Here is an 18539-nt window from a genome sequence, read left to right as displayed (position 1 = left end):
CTAGTCCGTGCTGCGTGTAGCCGCGCGGCATGGGGTTCGCACTAGCCGGCTTTTAAAAATGGCGGCGCCGGCTTTATGCTAATGAAACCCGGGAAATTCAAATCCCGGGCTTCATTAGCAAGTTCGGTATGCATACATTACCCCCCTAGTTCGAACTAGGGGGGTAGTGTAGACATACCCTTTTAAAGTTCCTTCTGCAACTGGAACATACTTAGAAGTATTTTAAAGAAACCTTACTGAAGGCACAGGAACAAACCATCCCGATGAGCAGTAAGAAAAGCAAATATGGTAGGTGACCAGCTTGGCGTACTGGGGAAATCCTTGGTGAGCTTAAACACAGAAAGGAAGCTTATAAGAAGTGGAAGCATGGACAGATGACCAAGGAGGAGTGTAAATATATTGCTTGAGAATGTAGGGCAGTAATCTCCAAGTTGAAAGCACAATTGGAGCAGCTAGCAAGGGATGTGAAGGGTAACAAGAAAGGTAACTGTTATGGGTTGGGGACTGACTGGCTAAGTAGCAGTTCAACAGAAAAGGACCTGGGGATTACAGTGGATGAGAAGCTGGATATGAGTCAACAGTGTGACCTTGTTGCCAAAAAGGCTAATGGCATATAGGCAGTCCCCGGGTTACATGGATCCAACTTACATCGGATCCCTACTTACAAGCGGGGTGAGGCAACCCCGCACTAGCTGCTTCCCCCCAGCAGACCAGGGAGACGCGAAGCTAGCGCCCCTCCCCCCCAGCAAACCAGGGAGACGCGGAGCGGCTTTTCTCAGCAGACACCTCAGCTTGAGAATAAAGGACTGAAGGAAGTGAGGTGTGGGAGAATAAAACTGAAAAATGTTTGGCTAGAGTTTCCCCTACAATATGTACCAGTTCCGACTTACATACAAATTCAACTTAAGAACAAACCTACCGTCCCTATCTTGTACGTAACCCGAGGACTGCCTGTATTAGGGTGCATTAAGAGAAGCATTGCCAGCAAATCTAGAGAAATTATTATTCCCCTTTATTCAGCACTGGTGAGGCCACATCTGGAGTATTGCGTCCAGTTCTGGGCCTCCCACTATAGAAAGTATATGGACGTATTGGAGAGGATCCAGCAGAGGGCAAACAAAATGATTAGGGGGCTGGTGCACATGACCTACTAGGACAGACTGAGGGATTTGGGCTCGTTTAGTCTGCAGAAGAGAAGAGTGAGGGAGGATTTGATAGCAGCCTTCAACTTCCAGAAGGGAGGTTCCAGAGAAGATGGAGCGAGGCTGTTCTTAGTAAAGACTGTTGGTAGAACAAGGAGCAATGCTCTCAAGTTACAGTGGGAAAGGTCTAAGTTGGATATTAGGAAAAACTATTTTACTAGGGCTATGTCTATACTGCACCTCTCTTGCGCAAAAAAAGGCCCCTAATTAAATATGCAAATGAAGCACAGCAATATGCTAATCCATGCTTCAGTTGCGTAGGCTTTTGTACATGAGAGGTTCAGTGTAGACATAGCCTAGGAGGGTGGTGAAGTACTGGAATGAGTTATCTTGGGAGGTAGTGGAATCTCCATCGCTGGAGGTTTTTAAGTCCTGGCTTGACAAAGCACTGGCTGGGTTTGATTTGGTCCTGGGTTGGTCCTGCTTCAGGCAGGGGGCTGGACTCAATGACCTCCTGAGGACTCTTCTGGCCCTAGGCTTCTATGATTCCATGACTCCCCTGACTGAGTTGTTCCTGTATTTCTGACTCAATTATCACCTCTAATATCATTAGCTCACAGACATTTACCTCCCTCCCCCCAGCAACCTTCTGTTCTGAAATTTGATTTGTCCTTTTCATATGTGTTCATTTTTTGATTGCATCCTTTGGTATATATGGTTGTGCCAATTTTCTTCCACTATTTGATCTGAGGAAGTGGGTCTGGCCCACGAAAGCTCATCGCCTAATAGACCATCTTGTTAGTCTTTAAAGTGCTACATAGTCCTGTTTTTTGTTTCAGCTACAGCAGACTAACACGGCTACATTTCTATCACTATTCTATGTCATAGATTTTGTAATTGCCTACTGTCTTCCAAACTCATTTGTTTTAGCTAGTCTGTGCTATTTAGAGCCACTCATCTGTGCCACATTCCTGATGTCACTAGCAGCACTCCAAATACACCATTAGCATCCCACAATTCTCCAAAAACTATTGCCACTTGACAGCTATTGCTCTCTTCTTATTTACTGGTTGTCTGTAATGTAGTCGTACTCAAAGACTCCAATCAAAACCAGGTTCTTTCTGTCCTATGTTCTATACAAGCACACAGCCATGGATCTTAAAATCTCAGGGTTTGTAAAGCTCAGTAGATGCTTAATGGGACTTTCAAAAGCATCTCTGCTTTTCTCTATCATTGAAATCAACAGGACTTAAGTGGTTTTTGAAAAATCCCAGAAGTTGCCTGTTTACATCTATAGGTGCCTAATGACCTTTATAAACTGGCCATCAGTCTCTTATTATTTAAAAATTTACTATTTATGTTCCTGCCCAGTGGCTCAGTCTGCCCAATACAGTTTGAGACATTTCCTCAACACTTCATCATCTAGAAAGTAGGAAACATGGAGTTTAAGAAATTAGATTCCATGAGGGTATTTATAGTTCCTCAAGTTTCTAGTCAACTAGACATCTAAATCATAGTAGCACTGTTTAAAATCCAACTAAAATAATTTATTCACTGCACATTCAATGGGACTGGAACCTGTCAAATGTTGGACTACATCACAATAAATATATGAATTGTATATAAATATGAATTGTGTCATCTAGGGACTAGAATGTAACGTGAATCTCAAATTGTCATCTATGGCTACACTTCCCAAGGGAAGTCTTGAAAGCCCCATTGGTGGAATAATTTTAAACAGAACAAATAACTAGAAAATTATACTGTGGGGAACAATCTTTTGTCTACACTTTCTGTGAACCTGTGAAACATAACAAGTTAGTTTATCTTTTTCTTTTATACTTTAATACATTATCATTAGCTTTGGCAATGGTGGGTTGTTATGTAATGTCAGATTCAGTCACATGGCATTGCATCTACTGACTTCAAAAGCAAACCTACTGTACCAGACAGATCAACTGTTGTTATTATAAAAGAGGTTATGATAAAATGATAATGGGTCACTGATGCTTTACTGTCTTGTGTTGCTTGTACAAATTTATTTGATTATAATTAGGAGAGTTAACTATCATATCCAACAAACTAAACTGTAAAAGAGACAGAAAAAAATCATGTGCTTTAAAAGCAATGTGAATTTTTTCCTATTTAATAATCTTTTATTCAAAAAATATTACTACAGTAACATGGACACTGGGAGAATGACACATGACAGACAAGAAAATTTGTACTCTTCCATCACTGTTAAATGTAGTAGTTAAATATGAGAGAAAAGAAAACACACAAAAAATCCCTCTAAGTCAGGTATTGAAAGAAGTCTTTGAAATAAGCATTTGCATGAGTGAAGATGTAGGTGTTATAGAGCAGAATAATGTTCCCATCAAAATAGGAAGAGCCTATTCAGAATCAAAATAATTCTTGCAGAACAGTAGTAACAGATTTTTAGGGCAGGTAATTAACTGTTTAGTGGATCTGTTTTATTCCGTGAAGATTGAAATCCAAAAAGTTAATTGAAGTCTAGCCTGATTTTCAAAGATGCTGAGTTCCTACTGAATTCATTTAGAGTTGTTGAAGCTTAACACTACTGAAAATCAAGTCCTTTAATACGTGTTTTGATTTCTGATAGTTGACTATTGCACACATTAGAAAGTTACTCAGGTTTTGCTTAAATCATTTAAAAAACTGATTTAGTAAAACTAATTCAAACTCCCATGCACTCATGCTTATTCTGATTTAAGATTGGCTTATATCAGTCTAGTTGAGGTAATAGTTTTATCTTTGTGTACACTTAAAACTTTTAATCAACACAGCTATGTTGGTCAGTGTTTGTAAGCGCGTGTGTGTGGGGGGGAGGGAATCGCCTATTGACATAAGAAGCATGCTAAGAAAATTCTTATTGAATACGTAGCTTTGCAATCAGAAAAATGTTTCTCTTGGCATAGCCAGTATCATTTGGGGGAAGAGGTTTTTCCTACAACTAGCAGAAAAATTTCTGTGCCGTGTATATACAGTGTCTACACTAGGGATTATGCAAGTGTACTTATGCCATCATAGCCTCTCTAGTGTAGAGAGTTTGGACCTCTGAAAATTCACTGGAGTAGAAGGACAGAAGAGCGAAGGTATTCTGTCACCGCATCTGCACCCATTGGGTTGGAGGGAGCGAAAGAACAAGAGGCCAGCAGAGGATTTGTTGGCCACAGGCAACAGGTTTGATGTGGGCAAATAGTTATGAGGGCTCCAAAAATAGAAACACCGGGAATCAAATTTTCTCCTACACTGTACATCTGCACATGCTCTATGCTGAAGTACCAGCTATGTAAAGGACTTGTCATCTTCAGGAGACAGCTGCTTGCTGCTGGGAGCAAGGACTTTCCTCCTTCTGCTGCTGCCACTCCCATTGAGAAGCAGGCTCCAGTATTCCCCTTCCTGCCAATGTTTCCATACAGCTATCACTGCTCTCCTTTGGGGAAGTCCACCCCCTTCCTCCCCTGGCTCTGGCTGTGTCTGGATAATGCCATTCAGTCTAATGTGAGTTGGGAAACTTAAGAATTGATTTATGGGGGGGAGGCGGTGTTGTCTCTGAGTCAGTGTCTGGATTGACAGATTGGAGGCAGTATTAAGAATACATGGATGAAAGAAAAGGCTTGCTTTTATTGTGAATGAGAAACAGGACTGTTTGGCAAAGAATTAAGGATTAATAGTTGATGAGGTTAGGAGTAACATCTAATGGGAGTGGAATCACAATTAGGACCACAGTAGGTTTGATATGGAAGGGGTAGATTTAAGGATTAATTGATTGGGTGGGGAGGATGACAGGTGACTGAGGATAGGCTCAAGGATAGTGTGTTTGTGTGTGTGTGTGTGTGTGTGCTATGAATGACTATCTTGGCCACTCTATGCAGCAATTATTTCAGAACTCACAAGAAGAGGCCATTTTCTTGTGTTTTTTTTTCTCTCGCGTAGCGTAATATTCAGATACATGATCTCACAGAAACATGCTGTGGCTAGATTGTGGGGAGTTTAACTGTGCTTTCACTGGGAAGTGTGGAAAGCTGGGAATGAATTCCCTAATTGCCTGGTGATCCCTTTCTATTGAGCTGATGATTATGGCTGGTATTCAGGTGCTTGCAGAGTTTAAGTGAAAGAGCACATTGATATGAGAATATCTTGGGATAGTAGTCATTCACAGTACATGTAAACACAGAAACACGCGCACAAATATAGCTGCAACTAAGAAAATTGGTAAATTCATCATCTTGAATTAGAGGAGAAAAGAGCTGATATGGAACAGATGTAGGAAAGCATAACCTGCCTGGAGATTCTATGGCAACTGATTAAGCTTTGTGGGGAATGAAATACATTATTGACCCATAAAACCAAATACCTATTAAGAAGTTGTAAGCAAATTTCAGGAAGCAGGAAAGGGCAGACAAGACCAGTAGACTTTAGTTATCATCTCAAGATAGACTCAAGGGGCTTAATCTAGTTAGCTTAACAAAAAAGATTAAAGTGTGACATGATCACAACTTATAAGTACTTACATGGGAATAGATATTTGATTATAGTGTCTGCAGTGTAGCAGAACATGTATAACATGACCCAATAGCTGGAAGTTGAAACTAAATAAATTCACATACACATTTTGAATGATTTGGGGGGTAGACGAGTTAGTCTGTTTCCTTCCACCACAAGGAATGTTAAAAAGTTATAAGAAGCCCTAAGAATAGGGTTCATGCTTACAGTTTTCAGAGAGTAGAACTGAGCCCATTGTTCTCCCAGTGAAGGTACAGGTTTACTTTCTAGCTAGTTCCCTTGCCTTTTATTTTGTTCTCCACTTCTCACATTTCTGGCTCCAAAGGTGATTGTACTGTAAATTAATGCAATGCAATGTTGTATTCTCATTGCCAAACAGCAAATAGAGCTTCTCCCCACCGATTGTAAAGATGAGTTTGGAGATGACAGGAGAGCTATAAACCATGTAATTTAGCAGTGTATAACATGTTCTATCAAAATGAGACCTGATTTCAGTTGCATACATTCTGGATACCTATTTAATGTGTATGAAGAGTTTTTTTTTTACATTCGAATAAATTAAATATAATTCTACAGTGTTTTAAAGTTAAATCCAAACAAACACCAATATATATTAACGTCACTGCTGCAAATGTATCTCTTAAGTAGTAAGCTGGCCCCCAGTCCTATATTTTCTGAGCAACTCACAATCATTAAATGTAAACCCTGCTCTCTTGACAGGTAGGAAAGCACTATTGGCTCCATCATACATACAGGGAGAAGAGAAATTTAGGACAGACAGAGAGACAAGGAGCCAGATTTTAAAAAGTATTAGGGGACCGAAAGGTGTGGTTTGATGCCTAGTGGGATTTTTAATAGTGTTGTTACCTAACTCCCACTGATTTTACAGTGACGTACCTTTAAAAATCCTTCTAGAAACCTAAATAGCTATGAAAACCTAACCCCAACTGACTCTCTCAAGGCCTCACAAGAAATTTGTGGCAGATCAGGGAACTGAACTCCAACCTACTGAGTTCAGACTAATCACTGCTGCAGCCTATCTCTCAAAAGCATCTTCAGGCATGTGTGTAGCTACAATGAACTTAATAGGGATTCTGTATGAGCAGTGAATTACTCATCACCACAAGTGTGTCTTGGGTTAATTATTTACAAATAAAGGTATGTCTTAAAATCCAGAACTTTAACACACAAGAACCAAATTGAGAGAGAACCGAAGCAGGTTGCTCTGCATGGCTATGTCTAGACTGCAGGCTTCTTTCGGAAGAAGCTCTTCCGAAAATAGTCTTCCAAAAGAGACTGTCCACACACAAAAGTGCATCAAAAAAGTGATGCGCTTTTTCGGAAGAGAGTGTCCAGACTGATTGGATTCTCTCTCGCATAAAAGTCCACCCGGAACCACTTCAGCCAGGGCTTTAGGTCACCATTTGCTCCCGAGTGCTGGTGCCAGAGCCTTGCAGAGATGCATGCTTAAAGGGAACCCCTTGGACAGCCGTTTCTCTGCTTCTGCTGCGTGCTTGCTACCTCTTCGAGGAACAGCAAAGCTCTCACAGTGCCTGCTGTGGTTGCCCTGCTTTTTTGGACGCCACGGCTTTTCCCTTGGTGCCATGGAGCTGGAGTTGCCCCTGGGCATGTGATGGCTTCACACAACCATGCTGCAGTTTTTGCAGAACTTTGTGACAGCTGCCTTCCTGGACCTGACCAAGCTCGACCCCAAGCTCATTCTGGAGATCTTCTCCCTGGATGTGGGAGCTACACTCCGGCAGCTGAAGAGGTGTTTCTGGAGGCTTGACACCAGTTCAAACTGGTGGGACCGACTGGTCATGTTGCAGTGATGACCAGCAGTGGCTCCAAAACTTCTGCATATGGAAGGCCACCTTTTTGGAGCTATGTGCCTGGCTCGCCCTCGCCCCCACCCTCCAGAGATGCAACATCCACCTGCAGCCCACCATCCCCCTGGAGAAGCAGGTTGCAATCACCATCTGGAAGCTCAACTACCAGATGGTGGGCAATCAGTTTAGCATGGGGAAGTCCACCGTCGGGGTCCTCCTCATGGAGGTAAGGCACTCTCGGGCTGCAGTCCCTGTGGGGAGAGGGTGTCCTGGAAAGAAGGACCCTAGGAAATGGCAGGTTGGGGGTTATGGGGGGGTGGAGTGGGGTTGGAGGGAAGCCCTGTCCCCAGGGGGTTACGCCTTCCCACCCTCACACAGCCCTGATGCCGTGGGGGCGGCCTCATAGGGGGTGGCTCCTGGGGTGTTTGGCGAGGGGAAGGGAGAGGGGGGGCACATCCCAAGGGTTTAGGCACTCCCTCTCTCATTCTCTGTTTTGTGTGTTTCTTTATCTCCTCCTGCAGGTTGTGAGGGCCATCAACTTGATCCTGCTGGAGAGGGTCATCCACCTCGGAGACCTGGACCCGATCGTGGCAGGGTTTGCCACCCTAGGAATCCCAACTACGTTGGAGCCATAGATGGGACCCACTTCCTGATACGAGCACCAGAACATCAAGCGGCTCAGTATATTAGTGACCTCGGCATTGTGCTGCTTGGAGCAGAGGTCCTGCAAGGTGTCCTCCTTGCCCCACGGCTCGAGGAGGGACAGGCTGTCCACTCCGGACCAGGAGAGCACCCACCTCTTGGTCCCCCTTGGTGGGTCCTGGGACACCTGAGGCTGCTTCCTGTGAGGGCCAGGGGTATCAGAAGGGACTTGATGCTGGGCCATGGGTGGCAAGGCCTGTGGCAGGGAGAGCCATACAGTGAGGTGGTGCTCCCAAGCTGGCTTCCTGCCACAAGGTGTGTCCAGGGTGCCTGCAGATTTAAGAGGGGCCAGGAGACAGAAACTAGAGAGGCTTGATTAATTTGGATGGTGTGTCCACAAGGGCACCTGTGTTATTTCCTGCAGGCCTCTTCTTTTGAAAAAAAAATCTTCCTCCCTGTCTACACACGTTTTTTCCAAAAGAGCTCTTTTGAAAAAAGGCTTCTTCCTCATAGAAAGAGGAGTACCAATGCTGGAAAAGCCCCTCTGTTCTTTCAATTTACTTTTGGAAGAACGCGATTGCAGGTTTTGTCAGAAAAATGGCCATTTTTTCAACAAAACTCTGGAGTGTAGACATACCCAAAGGCAGTTAGGCACTACTCACCCCACATTATTCTAGGCAAGCTTCTTCCATCTACATTACCTCAGGGTATGGCTACACTGTCGTTTTTTTTCTGGAAGAGGTATGAAAATAGTGTTCACATTTGCATACTTTTTTCCATTTTTTTTCCTAGAAGAGGCTTTTCTGCCATTTGGCCCCGTCTACAGGGGGCCAAATGTGGAGAAAAATCCCTCTTTCAAAAGCCCCTGTTTTACAAGGAAGAAGGGGGCTTTCAAAAGAGGTTTTTTTCCCCCACATTTGGCCCCATGTAGATGGGGCCAAATGGTAGAAAAGCCTCTTCCAGGAAAAAAAAATGGAAGAAGGCACACAAATGCGAGTGCTATTTGCATACCTCTTCCAAAAAAAAAATCCCCACAGTGTAGCCGAACCCTCTGATTGCACTCTTCCCTGCAGAACCCTGTAACTTATAAGCAACAGCCACAAATGCTGTACAAATTAAAGTGACAGCCTATATTCCAATGTAGTTTTCTAATGCGTCACATGAATAACCATTCTGCCAGAAGTCCCTTAGCAAAATGTATTCTCGCGCCCATTTTTGAAAATGGCTTGGCTATCTTCATTGCTTTTGAAGTACTTTACCTTAACAAATTGTTTCAAAAAATCTCAGTGAGGGATCCTAGAAGGCAGTAATAGTGAAGCCCCTTGTGCTATGTTGCCCTTTCTCAGTAATGGAGAAAAAAATCCTGGTAGTAGTCATGTTCTCTTGAAGTTTCCAATTTCTTGAGCCTGTTTTCTGTCTTCAGAGGCCCATTTGCTAACCTGTCAAACCTGTGTTTTGTCATTATTATTATTAGCAGTAGTATTATTATTATACACAGGAGTATGTATTTGCTTCTTTATCTGTTACCTAATTTTCTGTGAAGGACAGAGCAAATAAAAGATGAAACAAGGCAGTTGCAAAGAAAAAAAATATTGCTGTTTTCTCATTTCCTTCATATTATATTTGGACCACACAAAATAAAAAAATTGAGAGCAGGTACATATGCTGTCTCAAAAAGAAAACAGCCGAACACCAAACAGCAACCTTTTACAAGCCTTATATTATACTGATTTTATCCAAATATTTTTTATCGATACAAAAATATGCTATGACTTTGAATAATCATTATTCATCAAGACATAACATAGGACACAATACAAATTCTAGAGAAGTCTAAGACAATTTATGTATCTTGTTTAAAGTTTAGGAAATCATTTAAATACCAGGGTTGGCATGAACACATCAACGAGTAGAAGAAAATGTAATGTGGCAAGTATTTTAATAGCAATGTAGCAGATTACATACCTCTCTTAAATGTAAACACATTAAACAACATTGAGTAAGGATATTCAATGGGAAAATGTCAACTTTTAGTTTCCTGTAATCTTCATGTGTTCAAAGTTGGAGGTCATGCAAGAAAATTTTAGCACTCAAGAGAAATCATCAGGGCTGTACTGGCAGCAGGAAGAATGTGACAAAGAGCAGTGACATTTACAAATCCTTTGATGGCTAGGGATGATTAGATGCCCTGGTTAGTCAGAGGAGTGTTTCTTGTTTCTTTGTAGCAGTTGTAAAAGAATCAGTCATCATATTATATTTGCTGAGTAGAATAGGATATCATAAAAGTTAAGTGCATAGTATAGGAATATTAGTACAGCTCATATTGAGGAGACTGACTTCTTTGACCTCATTTTTTAGATATGTTAAGGCATGAACAATGTTCAGAATGTCAATGTGATGGTGTAGAAAATTATGCATTTTTTGCCCAAAGAGTCAGGTCATATGCCATTCAGGGAATAGAAACTGTGTGCTTGCATAGGAGCTAGTACACAAGGAGAGCTGTGGCAATAACAGATTATTCTTCACACTAGTGCTTTCAAAAGTCAAAAAATTATTTTGGGGTAGGCAAAAAAAATGAATATTAAAAAAAATAGCAAATCAAAAAGTTTTAAACAAACCTCACTTTTGGATTTTGACCATTTTAAACACTTTTGAATTTAAAATAAAAGAAAATTAAGGACATTTTTAAACAAAATTGTTTCAAATTTCAAAATTGAAACATTTCCTATAAATAGTTTGATGTTTAAAAGTGTACTTTTTTCTGATATAAACAATTCAGTGAAAACAACAAGAATTCATAAGACGCGTGTGTCACTGAAGCAGAATTTTTTTACCAAAAAAAGTAAAGAGTAGTTTTGCAGGAAAGTCAGAGTATTATAATCCAGATTTATATAATTCATTTAGACTTTTGCATATATTAAAATGTGTATTCATTGAAAAGATGTTTTATATCGTTTCAATGGGAAATTATGAGCCTGCTCCTGACACTGTTACTAGTGTGGAACAATCTCTTACTCTGTGATAGCCTTCTTGACTTCCATAACAGTATTTATAAAATATGACTCCATCTGCAAAAAGGTGGTAGAATCTGGATCTAAGCCCTAGTCTACAATAGGAATTTATTTTGAAATAACACCCTCTTCCCCAGGTTGAATTTATAAATGGAGCATCCACACTACCAAGCTCATTATCATATATATAGAGTAGCCCAGTGTCTGTGCATCTGTGATGCTGACGTACACGGCCACGCCCCCTGGCCGTGTACGTCAGTGCCCTGCCGCCCTTCCCTTCGCTCCATGGCAGCAAGAGGCCACAGGGTCCCCCGGACACCCCCCACCGCCAGCGCTGCTTCCCTCCCCCCTTTCTCCAGCCCCCCCATTCTCCCCCCAGCTCTGCATTCCACCCCCTTCCAGTCAGCCCCACCCCCTTCCCCTCCCTGCCTGGTGCGCTGTGGCGCGCTGCACTGCTCCCAGATGAGTGGTGCTCCCACTGGGCCCCGACGGGGGAGCAAGTGGCAGCAAGTGGCCCTTTGGGTTCCGTAAGCACTGGGAGCGGTGCAGCGCGCCACAGTGTGCCAGGCAAGGAGGGGAAGGGCGCGGGGCTGGCTAGAAGGGGGGTGGGAAGCAGAGCTGGGGGAGGATCGGGGGCTGTAGGGGAGGATGGGGGGGCCAGAGGAAGGGGGGAGGGAAGCAGCACTGGCGGCGGGTGTCCGGGTGGCTGTGGGGCTGGCCGGCAGAAAGTGCGGGTGGGAAGCAGAGCGGGGGGGGGCATCAGGGGCTGTAGGGGAGGATGGGGGGGGGGCGGAAGAAGGGGGGAGGGAAGCAGCACTGGCGGGGCGGGTGTCCGGGGGCTGTGGGGCTGGCCGGCAGGAAGACGGGGTGGGAAGCAGAGCTGGGGGGGTATCGGGGCCGTGGTGCTGGATGGGAGGAGGGGGGCGGGAAGCAGACCTGGCGGGGGGGTGGTGCAGCCACTGGCTGCAGCTGGACCCCAAAGGGCTGCTTGCTGCTGCTTGCTCCCCTGCCGGGGCCCAGCTGAGCGCTGCTCAGATGGGCCCGCTGGGACAGGAAGGGGGGCAGGGTGGTGATGTACATGGCCAGGGGGCAGGGCCGTGTACATCACCGCCCCCCCTTCCTCCTCCTGCCGTAGCACTGAGTGGTGCGCCCCTCAGCTGGGCCGCTGCAGGAGAGGGGAGGGAGGGGAAGTGACGTAGACAGCGCCACCCCCTGGCCGAGTACGTCACCACCCCGCCCCTCCTCCCCCATGGCAGCCCGGCGGAGCGTGCAACAATAAGCTGAGCCACCATGGAGGGAGTGGAAGGGGGCGGAGCAGTGATGTACACGGCCAGGGGGTGGGGCCGTGTACGTCACTGCCCCCCTTCCCCTCCCACTGTGGCACTCAGCTGAGTGCTGAGCCCCTCCACTGTGCTGGGAGGGGAAGGAAGGGCGGTGACGTACACGGCCCTGTCCCCTGGCCATGTACGTCACTGCCCTGCCCCCCTCCCTTGCGGCAGCCCGGCTGAGCAGGCAGCACTCAGCCAAGCACCACGGTGGGAGGGAAGGGGAAGGGGGCAGGGAAAGACAGAGGGGAGAGAGAAGGAGGAGAAGAGAAAGGGAGAGTGACAGGCAGGAGGGGGAGAAGAGAAAGAAAGATGGAGAGAGAGGCAGGGGGCGGAGGAGAGCTGAAAGAGAGGGGGATAGACAGTAGGAGAGAGAGAGAGGGAGAGAGAAAGAGAGCACTCAGGAGAGAAGACCTGAAAATCCCGTCTTATGATGGGCTAATTGGCTAGTTTTGAAATAATGGGCCACTTAATTCAAAATCTGTACTCCTGTTTTTCTCAGGGAATAACTCTAATTTCAAAATAGTTACTTTAAAATAGCATTAGTATAGATGCTCCGGGGAAACTGTTTCTAAATAACTACTCCACAGAGTAATTTGAACTAATTACTCACCGGTACTTCATGAGGCTCTAAATCCAAGTTAGTGTGTCCATATTAATTAGCCTCCAACTAATTTTGAGGATTCCCTATAGTGTGGACACTCTAGTTCAATTTTGTTATATTGGGAGTTATTAAGTCGAATTTACTAATTTTGAAATAGTTTCCTAGTGTAGACATGGCCTAAAAGATTAAAAGTAATGAAACAGAGTACTGAAATATACATTTCTCCAAAAATGGAAAAGATCTAATGTAATCATTTTTCAATTTTTTTATAGTTAGAAATAATTTTTAAGACTTTACTATGACTTCTCTGTTATTGGTATGGGTGACACCATCTGCCTCGTGCTATCCTTATTATGTTGCACACATAGATATTTTGGATGTCATATCTGCAGTTAGATGATAATTAATGATTTGTCCAGTTTAAAAAAAAGCATTTTGCAGAAAGCCTACCAATTTTACCTCTCTCCAGATGTTTTGTACAGATGGTATGAGGTTTTCTGAGCGGCATAAATAAAAGTCTCCATGTGAGCATGTGTGGTCATGACATGAAGAATGGGATTAGCTTCCTCTATCCTTATGTAACTAGTCCTGAATTATTCTGAACTCTTTCATATCCCTTAGGTTACAAAAGCTGTTAGATCAAGGATACTCAGAATTCCCGAGTGCCTCAGGCTGCCTTCCTAAAATGGAACATCATCCATGAATAATATCCTTGACTGTGATGGAAAGCTCTCCTAATACAGAAGATACAACAGTCATGGTAAAGTCACTGCTAAAATGTGTCTATATTTCTTGTGCTTCTTTTTATTGTTTATTTATAAGACATTAGCACTTATCAGTACTATTGTCCCATTGTTCTAGGTGTGCTACAAAAGGCACTGCTATCCTTAATTTACAGGTAAGAATAGAGGAACAGAAAGATTTAATAACTGGTGTAATCTGTTGGCAGAGCTGGGGATTGAACCTATAACTATGGCTCAGTCCAGATCCTTCACCATAAGGTTGTTTTATTGTCATTTGCATTAAGGGCATTTTAGCTACAGTAAGGTACAGAGTTCCAGCCATAATTTCTGCAACTGGATTTTTGACTGTCACCGTCTAAATGTAACTGCCCTGGTATTTCCCTTCCAGGCTTCTGGTTCCTGTTCTGTCTTAGGTAGAGACACACATCTCTCTCCCTGATTGAACATTTTCAGGCTGCCTCGCTTCCTGATTTATACTATGATATCCTCAAAAAAGGAAAAGCTGTACTTGGCCAGACAATGGTCCAACTAGCCCATTATCCTGTCTTCAGAGACTACGTCGAGACTGCTTGCCTTTTCGACAGAGGCTTTTTCGACAGTATCTTTCGAAAAAGCCTCTATCGAAAAAGAGTGTCTAGATTACATTATGTGGATTGAAAAATCGATCCGCTTTTTCAAAAAAAGAGCATCCAGACTGCCGGACACTCTGTTGAAAAAAAAAAAAGGCACCCGGAAGTACTTCTGGCAGGGCCTGGGGGTAGCCTTTATTTCCAGATGCTGCTGCATGCCCTTCGTAGAGACGCGTGCTTAAAGGGAGCCCCCTGGACAGCCATTGCTCTGCTTTTGCTTCTGGCTTGCCTACCTCCTAGAGGGAAAGCAAAGCTGCCGCAGTGCTTGCTCTGGTTGCCGTGCTTCCTTGGATACCAGTTTATTTGCAGGGTTTTTTTTTCTGCTTTTCACTGTGTTTTTGGCTATGAAGCCTAAGATGGCCCCACGCTGCCATACTGCAGCTTCTCCTGCATGACTCGGTTATGAATTTCCTGCCCCATATGGACCTGGACCACACCGAGGAGACCCTCCTTTGGGATGCAGGAGCTCTGTCCTTGTCCCCAAACTTTTTTGGGGACAGGCAGATTTGGAGGCACAAGATGAGTTCAGACTGGTGGGACCAGCTCGTCATGCAACTCTGGGACAATGACCACTGGCTCTGCAACTACTGGATGAGGAAGGCCGCATTCCTGGAGCTGTGTGCCTGGCTTACCCCTGCTCTGGAACACCAGGACACCCACCTGTGGCCCGCCATCCCCCTGCAGAGGCAGGTCACAATTGCCCTGTGGTAGCTGGCCACCCCTGACAGCTACCGTTCTGTGGGACACCAGTTTGGCATGGGGAGGTCTACTGTTGGGACCATTTTGATGGAGGTAAGTCACTGTCAGGGAAAGGCCTGACACCCTGCTGAGTGGGGTGGTTGAGAAAGGGGGACTGCCAGGCAAGGGCAAGAGGGAGTGGGGGATGGAGTGGCACTTGGAGGTGGCTCCTCGGACACCCCTGCACTGATGCGGGGGAGGAGGGCATCCTGACAATGGAAGGAGTGAGTAGTGGAGGGGAGGGTTGTCCTCCTAAGCACTTAAGTAACCTGTCTAACTCCCTGGTTTCTATCTGTCTATTTGTCTCGTGCTGCAGGCGGTGAGGGCCATCAATGCAGAGCTGCTGAAGAGGCTCTTCCATCTCATGGTCCTGGACAACATCATTGCCAGGTTTGCCACCCTGAGCTTCCCGAACAGTGGAGGAGCCCTCAATGTGACACTCATCGCAATCTGCGCACCACCCCATTGAGCAGCCCAGTTTATAAACAGGAAGGGTTACTATTCCATGGTGCTGCAGGCCCTCGTCGACCACCGGAGATACTTTATGGACATTTGTGTCAGGTGGTCAGAGCAGGCACACGATGCCCACATATTCTGTAACTCCTGACTGTTGCACCGCAGGCTGCAGGCAGGAACATTTTTCCCCCAGTGGCACCTTGTGCTCAGGGACGTGCAGATGCTGGTGTGCATAGTGGCTGACACGGCCTACCCCCAATGCCGTGGCTCATGAAACCCTACACCGGCCACCTGGATGCGAGCAAGGAGCTTTTCAACATGCATCTTGGCTAGGCTCGCATCCACGTGGAATGCGTGTTCGGCCGTCTGAAAGGGAGGTTCCATTGCCTCCTCACATGCCTGGAGATGGGTGAACACAACATCCCAGAGATGGCGGCTGCGTGTCGCGCCCTCCATAACCTGGTGGAGAGGAGAGGGGAGACCTTCCTGCTGGGGTGGGGGACAGGTGCTTGTGGTTTAAAGTAAAAGGTTCGGAAATGTGGCTAGTTCCAGGGAGGCGCAGAAACAGGCAAACTATTACCAAATATCTTTTAAACTTTTATTAAAGGGCTTCTACGTATAAATTATGATTTTATCAATTTCTTACATATGTAGGCACCAAATAATTATTAGAATGTCCAATTATTAGAATGTCCAAAGCAAAATGCCATACAGTAAAGAAAATTCCTTGAGGTTTCTCTAAATCCCAATAGTTGTTAACAAGGGACTAGGGATTATTAACAGTTACAGTTACATCAGTCTTACTTATAAGACTAATCATTATCTAAAACTTTTAACACTACTACTTAACAATACCTCTAATCAATTTCAGATAACAATACTTACATTTAATAGACACACAAACTACAACAACAACATATTTGGTATTCGTTATGTTTGGTATACGTTACACTCTACAGGAACTCGTTTGGTTCGGTGAGCGGGAGGTGGCCCTCGGGTGATCAGTCCTCGGACCTGGCTCATATTCCGCCATCCAATGTTTATTCGGGATTCCTCAATTTGATATAGGAGGGGTAGCTGTTTTATAGAGAAAGCTTTTGCACGCTTTTTCTGATAAACTAGCAGACCCTGTCTGTTAAGTGACAGGAGTAAGGGGGTGAGATGGTTTCCTGTTTTTCCTTTTCTGCCTTATCGGGAATGGCACAGCTAGCAGAACCAGCACGAACTTTACATGAACTTTTGGGTCTGGTTTTGGTTCCTGTTCGTCGCTGATCTTTAAGTTACATAGTGTAAGGTTTTCATCAAGGGGAAGTTGACCTTTTGCTTGGATGGCAATACGCGCGAGAGGCCTGGCCAGCAAAGAGCCTGCTTCCACAGTGCTGATGGTGAGGAGAGGCCATTTCAGCAGCCCCAGATGGCTGCTATCTGTCAGGCTCACCAGTCTGGTGTCCGAATCCGAGAGGCCCTGAGGAAGAGATTCTCAGAAGGAGCCCACTGACTCTCCCCAGGGCCTCCCCCATGGGCGGTTTGGCCTGACCCACCCCTACCTTTCCCTCCACAACCCTCACTCTCTTCCCATAAATAAATACACACCTGTTTTTTTTGGTAAACACACGTTGGTTTTTTATTAGAAACACTAGCAGTACAGAAAATGTGATAACTGTGTATAAACCACCTTTCACTTGTTACTGTTCAACTGTTAATAAACAAAGTAAATCTGTCACTCAAAAGCAAAGATTTTGTTACATAACTGAAATGTCCTTTAACTGGAGTGGTAGGAGACTAAAAACCTGGAGAGGGGAGGAGGGCTCAAGTAGGCCGCTGCTGCCCTGATCACAGGGTCCTGCCACCTTCCTGCGTCCTGGCATCACCACAGCCTTGAGATCGGGTGGAACGAGAGCCAATCCTGGCCCGGGCAGAAGGTGTGTGTGGGGGCAGCTGTTGGGCCTGTGAGGGCTCGGGAGCAGGAAGAACGGAGGGGGGAGGAGGAGAGGGCTGGAGGAACAGGTGAGCTGGGGGATCAGGGGCCTGTAGTGCAGGAGGAGTGGTGCCCTTGACAGGGGCAGGGAAGCCGAGCACCTCCCGCATTGTGGCACAGATGGAAGTGCACTGCTGGACCAGCTCATCCAGCAGCCTGGTGTGCCACTTGGCCTCTGCCTCTGTCCTCTGCTGGAGGGTCCTGTTCAGGTCCTGCAGCGCCACTACGTGCTCCCTCAGCAGATCTGTGTAGACCTGCCAGTGCCTGTGGGTGCTACTGGTCCAGGATGGTGGTGGGGCGGGTGTGGTGCTCCCCTGTTGGATAGAGGGTCCAGCTGTGGAGGAAAAGAGGAGGCGACAATCAATGTCTCTGTGCACCCCTGTTGTCCCCGAGGGCATGCCGTGGCTGTCAGAGGCTCTCCTTTGGACAGGAGACTCAGGGGTGTTACATGTGACACTGCGGGTAAGCTGGGCAGTGGCCTGAAAGTCTCCTAGGCAAGGAAACCATCTGGGCAAGGAAAATATTCACGCCCAGTTGCTGACAGAATGGTATAAAGAGACCTTATCCTAACTGAGACTTGAACCCATTACTCAATAGTGCTTCTTCCTTTGAAGGCTCTTTGCTCTCACTGTAGGAAGAGTGTATAATGTATTGATTATTCTCCCACTTTGCTCCTAGCTAGCCCTCCTCCCCGCACTGCCAACCCGCCTGTGTGTGGTGACCTCTCAAATCACTCATGATGTTTCCTCCCCAATGTCCACAGATGCCTGGGAGGCCTCTGGGGTCTGGAGGACCTGCTCCTGGGGGAGGGTCCCTCCTGCCTCCTCTTCCTCCTCCTCCTCTTGGTGCAGCTTTCCCACCTCTCCTGCCTCATCTTCCTCCCTCAGGGGTTGATCCACAATGTGGTGGGGT

General features: G+C 45.5%; 1 long non-coding RNA gene across 1 annotated transcript; it reads left to right on the top strand.

Moving 5' to 3' along the window:
• The first annotated feature begins 12747 nt into the window (after positions 1-12747).
• LOC142827767 (uncharacterized) lies at positions 12748-17918 on the top strand. Its single transcript, XR_012902515.1, has 3 exons — positions 12748-13329; positions 13705-13843; positions 15510-17918. It is a non-coding gene; the product is annotated as an uncharacterized LOC142827767 (long non-coding RNA).
• The last annotated feature ends 621 nt before the right edge of the window (positions 17919-18539 follow it).

Source organism: Pelodiscus sinensis, chromosome 3, assembly GCF_049634645.1.
Source record: "Pelodiscus sinensis isolate JC-2024 chromosome 3, ASM4963464v1, whole genome shotgun sequence".
NCBI classification, from domain to species: domain Eukaryota; kingdom Metazoa; phylum Chordata; order Testudines; family Trionychidae; genus Pelodiscus; species Pelodiscus sinensis.
This window is presented reverse-complemented; position numbering and strand designations above follow the sequence as displayed.